The following is a 6,555-nucleotide window of genomic DNA, read 5'->3' on the forward strand; positions in this document are numbered from 1 at the left end:
AGAGAGAGATAATAATGTTCACATTAAAATGCAGAATAGCTTCCCAATTTGTACTTTTGCGTGTGATAATCCTGCTGAGCAGATTTCACACGCTCTCTCTCTCTCTCGCTCTCTCTCTCACACACGCGCATGCGCGCACACATACACACACACACACACACACACTGATGGACCCAGCGGAATCGCGCGCGCTGCTGGAAACCGGCGATGATGAGGAGCTCGCGCCAACACAACACTATAACACAACACAACAGAGCACTATAACACAACACTATAACACAACACAACACTATAGAATCACACAACACTATAACACATCACTATAACACAACACAACACAATAACAAAACACTATAAGACAACATATCACTATAACACAACACTATAACATAACACAACACAACACTAAACACAACACAACAAAAGATTATAACACAACACAACACATCACTATAACACAACACTATAACACAACACAACACATCACTACAATACAACACAACACAACACAAGACTATAACACAACACTATAAACACAACACTGATAATAATGTTCACATTAATATGCAGAATAGTTTCCCAATTTGTACTTTTAATTCTGCACGCGCAGCAACTTTTCTGAGCATGCGTGAACTATTACCTGCTGAGCAGATTTCACACGCTCTCTCTCTCTCTCTCTCTCTCACACACACACACACACACTGATGGACCTGGCGGAATCGCGCGTGCTGCTGGAAACCGGCGATGATGAGGAGCTCGCGCCAGTGTATGTGGAGTACAAACCACCGGCGCGAGACATATTTGATCCACCGCGCGCGCATCTCTACGCTACCATAGGCGCTGCGGTCGTGCTGGTGGTCGCTTACGCTATTGTGGGACACCTCATCAAAGACCTCGTGCACGCCTGCCTAGGTAAAACACACACACACACACACACACACACACACACACACACACACACCTTTAAACTCACACGTACTGGTAAATAATAATTAAGGAAATTACTTAAGAGTTCTGAATTCTGCACATAAAACCTTAAATTACAAACTTATCATTAAAAGTATTCATCTCACACCACACTGCTGCTCAGTTCTGGATTGTGATTGATCAATAGGTGTTGAATAATTTTCAAAAACAACAGCACTCGTTCATGCGCTCGTTCTAATTTGTTATCGTTTCTACAGCAACAGTACATAGATGCTCTGCTAATAATAAACAGATTTAAAAACGTGTGTAATTGTTGATATTATGAAGTTTACTAAAAAAAATGTTTGTTTAACTTTTATGTATGGAGTGTCCAGTGTCAGCGCTTTGTAACAGTCAGGAGTAAAGCTGTAACTTCTCTGCGGTTTCTGGGCAACATGCGTAACAAACTGCGATTTTTTTTCCGTACTGACTTGAAGACAGAGAATACGGAGAGGCTGGTGAGGGAACAGCTGTTTTATAGTTGCTATAACAGAAGGGACAACAGAAACTAAGTCGTTTCACTGAAGTTCCACAACATTAAATGTAGCCATAATTGGATAAAGACTATGACGTTTCATTTTATAATTAATACAATTATTTGTAATTGTTAAATTGCTGTGGTATAAGAGGAATAAAACATTTTTACAGGAAAATAATGAGCTTCAGGGAGGTGACAATACTCCGCTTCATCACACCCCTCTGAAGTTGATTATTTTACTATAACAACACTTCCTGAAAACGTTTATATCTTAATTAACTCTGTTTCTCTTGGCAGACTACACTCTAGGTCCACAGGATGAGGATCTGAAGGAAAACGGTGAAGGGGACATGCCTAGCTCTGCCCACATCCCTGCACCTCTCCCCCCATCTCACCCCAATGCCTTTCACCTGTGGGATCAGGATGATGTGATGATTCCTCTGCCCCAAGACGAGAGTCTGCAGTCCAGCCCCCTTCTTACTGTTGTCCCCTACATCCCCAACTTCTTCAACAGCCCTCCACTACCCCATGCACTCTTACCCCACACACTCTTACCCCATGTACTATTACCCCGAAGTCACTTACCTCGGCTGCCTGAGGTCTGGAGTCCCAATAAAATTCCTCCTGACAACTATTTTTATCCCTAACTGACCCCTTCCACCCTAAACTGCCCCTTACTATCAGCTTTTAATCCACTTGCCTCTTTGACCTATAAATGTGTCCCTTTTTCAGATTTAACTAGAAATTCAGATTTAATAAGAAAATGTTTGTTTGGTTTCATTTATCACAATTTATGAGTGATTACATTTTTCTTCATTTCTCATCATTCTTCATGGAGAAGTGACTTAACATCACCAGGGTTTTTTTTGGCAGTTCAGATGTTCTCACTGAGGCAGGTGATGTCTCTAAAGGTCAAAGGTCAGCAATAATCCTGGATTTACGGCCAAGCAGCTTTTCAGAGGACTTTTATTTATTTATTTATTTACAGGATACAGGATTAAGATAACTCAGTGTCACATCATGTTTAACTTAACACTTTATTTAATTACACACTCATCTGAATGTAAACCGCAGTGCATTATGGGTAACACCCACACACCCTTAATGAACACTCCATCAAATACACACAATCAAGAATAGTATATGTGTGTGTGTGTGTGTGTTTGTATCTTAAACTAGCCGACATTCTGTTTCTAATAAGAACACTAACTGTACAAAGCCAAAAGTGTCCTAAACCAATTATCCCTCCCATGACATCACTTCTTCTTACAGGAGGGTTTAACACCGGATTAGTGTTAATGTGTCCTCAAGTCCACCTCACTGAACACACACACACATCAATAACCACCTGAGTAAAAAGAAATCACAAGATGTTTGATAGTTTTTGTGGTGTGACGTCACATTTAAATAAAGTATATGTAACATTTAAAATTATGCTAATGTCATTTAATAAACAGGCTGTATGTCTGTACGTCTTGTTAAAGTTAAATGAGGTGTAAAAACACGCGTGCTATATACTGTAATACCCTTCACCATCACAGACATTCTAATGGTTTCCATGACAAATACCATTACAAACCATCAGCTGTTGACCATTAAAACTATTACCATTATTGGTCCGTAATGGTATTCAGTAGACATAACATGCCACCATTAGACAGCAACAAATTACCAGTAGACACCCACAGAGACCATTACAGTTTCCAATAAAACCAATACAATTCTAATTATAACAATTAAAACCATTACAAATTCTATGAGGGTCTCTGTTGTTTTTATCAGCAGGCTAGTCAGTTTTACCTCAGCTGTTAGCATACATTAGCCAGGAAGAAATGAATTCAAAGCTAAACAAAATCACAAATTATTACAAATTTTAAGAAAGCGTTTAGCAAAAACAGGTGGCTAGTTCGAGTGTGTTAGATGGTGGAAAGATTCAGCGGATGCTCTCATAATGCTGGGTATTGTACGAGGAGCAGGAAGAGACAGTTGTTAAAGCAGGAAATAAAGGAGGGAAACAAATTTGAATTTTCATGCATGTGGAAAAAATGTAAACCAAGCATCAAACTGCTTCTGCTGATCTTCAATGAAAGCCTGGACTACCTGCACTGCTGCCTCAACCCACTGCTCTATGCCTTCATTTGTGTCAAGCTTAGGAACCACTTCTGCAAGGTGATTCAACCTCATTCATTTCTCTTAACACATCGAGACATTTACATGTATGGGCGGCCATTCAGAGTCATCATTCTATTAAAATTCTATTTAGTTTATTCATTTATTTTAATTTTTATTTATGTATTTATTTATTCATTTATTTATTTTTAGCTATTGATATTTTTAGTGAGTATGTACGAATGTATGAATGTGTGTTCTACTCTATATGCAAAACCTTTCAATAAAAATATTTAAAAAATAAAAATAAAATTTAAAAAAGTGCTTATCAAAAGCATACAATTCTAGTTCTAGTATATCAATATATATTTAATAAATAGTAGCTTCCTACAGTTACAAAGGCAAATAATAGTGTCTGGTGTCATTTTTATGTGGAAATTAATTCGAATTCTATAAGAATTTCGTTTTTGTTGAATAGCCCAATGAATCATTTGTTGTTCACAAACAACAACATTTATCATTTCTGGGAAATTATAAACAGTAAATTAAACCTGTTTCTCTTGTAAATAAATATATGTGTGTGTGTGTGTATATATATATATATATATATATATATATATATATATATATATATATATATAATGCAATATATATGTTTTGTCTCTATACATAATGAGATATTTGCATTGATGGGCAGTAATTGTTTGAACACCCGATTTTGTAAATGTGAGAAATGACATTTGCAGGAAATACCCACTCTGTGCTTATGTCTACAGTAATTGCTAACATTTACAAAATGAGCCTACAATAAAAAATAAGTCCATTTAATGAAAGTAAAGGTCCATGCTTAATAAAAATGTTAATGAAATGAATGAAATGTTCAATTTACCTTTATACATGTTCTCAAATTTATAGCTATATTTTGGGGGCCTGGGAGTATGCCCATCTGGTCTACATGGGTTTTGTGGATCTGGAGAAGGCGTATGACCGGGTCTCCAGGGGTTTACTGTGGGAGGTGCTGAGGGAGTATGGGGTGAGGGGTTCCCTTCGTAGGGCTATCCAATCGCTGTATGCCCAAAGCGAGAGCTGTGTCCGGATTCTTGGCAACTACAAAAAGTTGTACTCGTTGCAGGTGGGGGTTGGTCTCCGTCAAGGCTGCGCTTTGTCATCAATCCTGTTTGTGATATTCATGGACAGGATATCGAGGCGTAGTCATGGTGGGGAGGGGTTGCGGTTTGGTGGCCTGATGATCTCATCACTGCTTTTTGCAGATGATGTGGTCCTGATGGCGTCATCGCTCCGTGACCTTCAGCACACCCTGGATCGGTTCGCAGCTGAGTGTGAAGCGGCTGGATTAGCACCTCTAAATCTGACGCCATGGTTCTCAGCAGGAAACCGATGGAGTGCCTACTCCGGGTAGGGAATGAGTACTTAACCAAAGTGAAGGAGTTCAAGTACCTCAGGGTCTTGTTCACGAGTCAGGGGACATTGGAGCAGGAGATTGGCCTGAGTATCGGAGCAGCGGGAGTGGTATTGCAATCGCTTTACCGCACCATTGTGACGAAAAGAGAGCTGAGCTGGAAGGCAAAGCTCTCGATCTACCAGGCAATTTTCGTTCTTACCCTCACCTATGGTCATGAAGGTTGGGTAATGACCGAAAGAACTAGATCGCGGGTACAAGCGGCTGAAATGGGTTCTGTCAGGAGGGTGGCTGGCTTCTCCCTTTGAGATAGGGTGAGAAGCTCGGCCATCTGAGAGGGACTCAGAGTAGAGCCGCTGCTCCTTTGCATTGAAAGGAGCCAGTTGAGGTGGTTCGGACACCTGGTAAGGATGCCCCCTGGGCGCCTCCCTAGGGAGGTGTTCCAGGCATGTCCAGCTGGTAGGAGACCTTGGGGAAGACCCAGGACTAGGTGGAGAGATTATATCTCCACACTGGCCTGGGAACGCCTCGGGATCCCCCAGTCAGAGCTGGTTAATGTGGCTCAGGAAAGGGAAGTCTGGGGTCCCCTGCTGGAGCTGCTGTCTCCGCGACCCGATTACGGACAAGCGGTGGGGTTCATTCCATCAGTGGGGTTCATTCCATCATCCAGGTGGATTCTACACACTGTTGGTACAACTGGTGGTTGAGGAGATTCCCTCCCCACCATACATAAAGTGCTTTGAGTGTCTAGAACACCGTAAGGAATTATTATTGTAAGGAATTATTATTTTTATCAGTTGTAGTAAACCTGTTGGTTTAAAGGACGATTACTTAATTATAGGATTATTACAACAGCGAGCGTGTCATATCTCAACCCAGCCAGGACTCAGTTTCCCAAGAAGCAACACTCACCTCCCATGCACGCATGCGCTCACCATCCCCGGAGTTCTAATCTCCCACACCTGTCACTAATCACACACACACTCTCTCCACTAGTATTTAGAGAGTCATTCGCCAAATGTTCATTGCGAAGTATACGTTCAGTAAACTTGTTCTCTGCGTTTCCAAGCCTTTCACATACGTTTGCTATCTTTGTTATCTCGACCTCTTTTCCGGTTTACGACTACGCTTTCTGCCTGTCCCCTTGTGCTTTGTTTTCCGATCACCTGACCCTTGCTTGTTTTACGACTACGTCTTTGTAACTACCCTTTACTACGCACCCGCTTCTGCTTCTGTGCCAACTCCGGGTCATGACAGAGCGTGTCAAGTATAAACGTCTTGTCTGTTTGGTGAGGTGCGCGCGCAGTCAGCGGAGGCTCACGGTGCGGAGCCAGACAAAAGTATAAACAAGGCTTAAGGGGCAGGGCTAGCCATGTGATTGGCATTATTAGCACCACGATCTAACCAACTGAGCTAACCAGCCTCGTGTTTGCTTTAAGCTTAAAGTTTGCTTTGGTCTCAGACTACAAGTGCACCAGACGATCACATTGCCAGCCCCACCCTTTAAGCATTAAGCCAGTGGTTCTGAATTCTCATCTTGGGGACCCACAACACTACACATACTGGATGTCTCTCTCATCTA

The sequence above is a fragment of the Ictalurus punctatus genome, chromosome 12, assembly GCF_001660625.3.
Source record: "Ictalurus punctatus breed USDA103 chromosome 12, Coco_2.0, whole genome shotgun sequence".
NCBI lineage: Eukaryota > Metazoa > Chordata > Actinopteri > Siluriformes > Ictaluridae > Ictalurus > Ictalurus punctatus.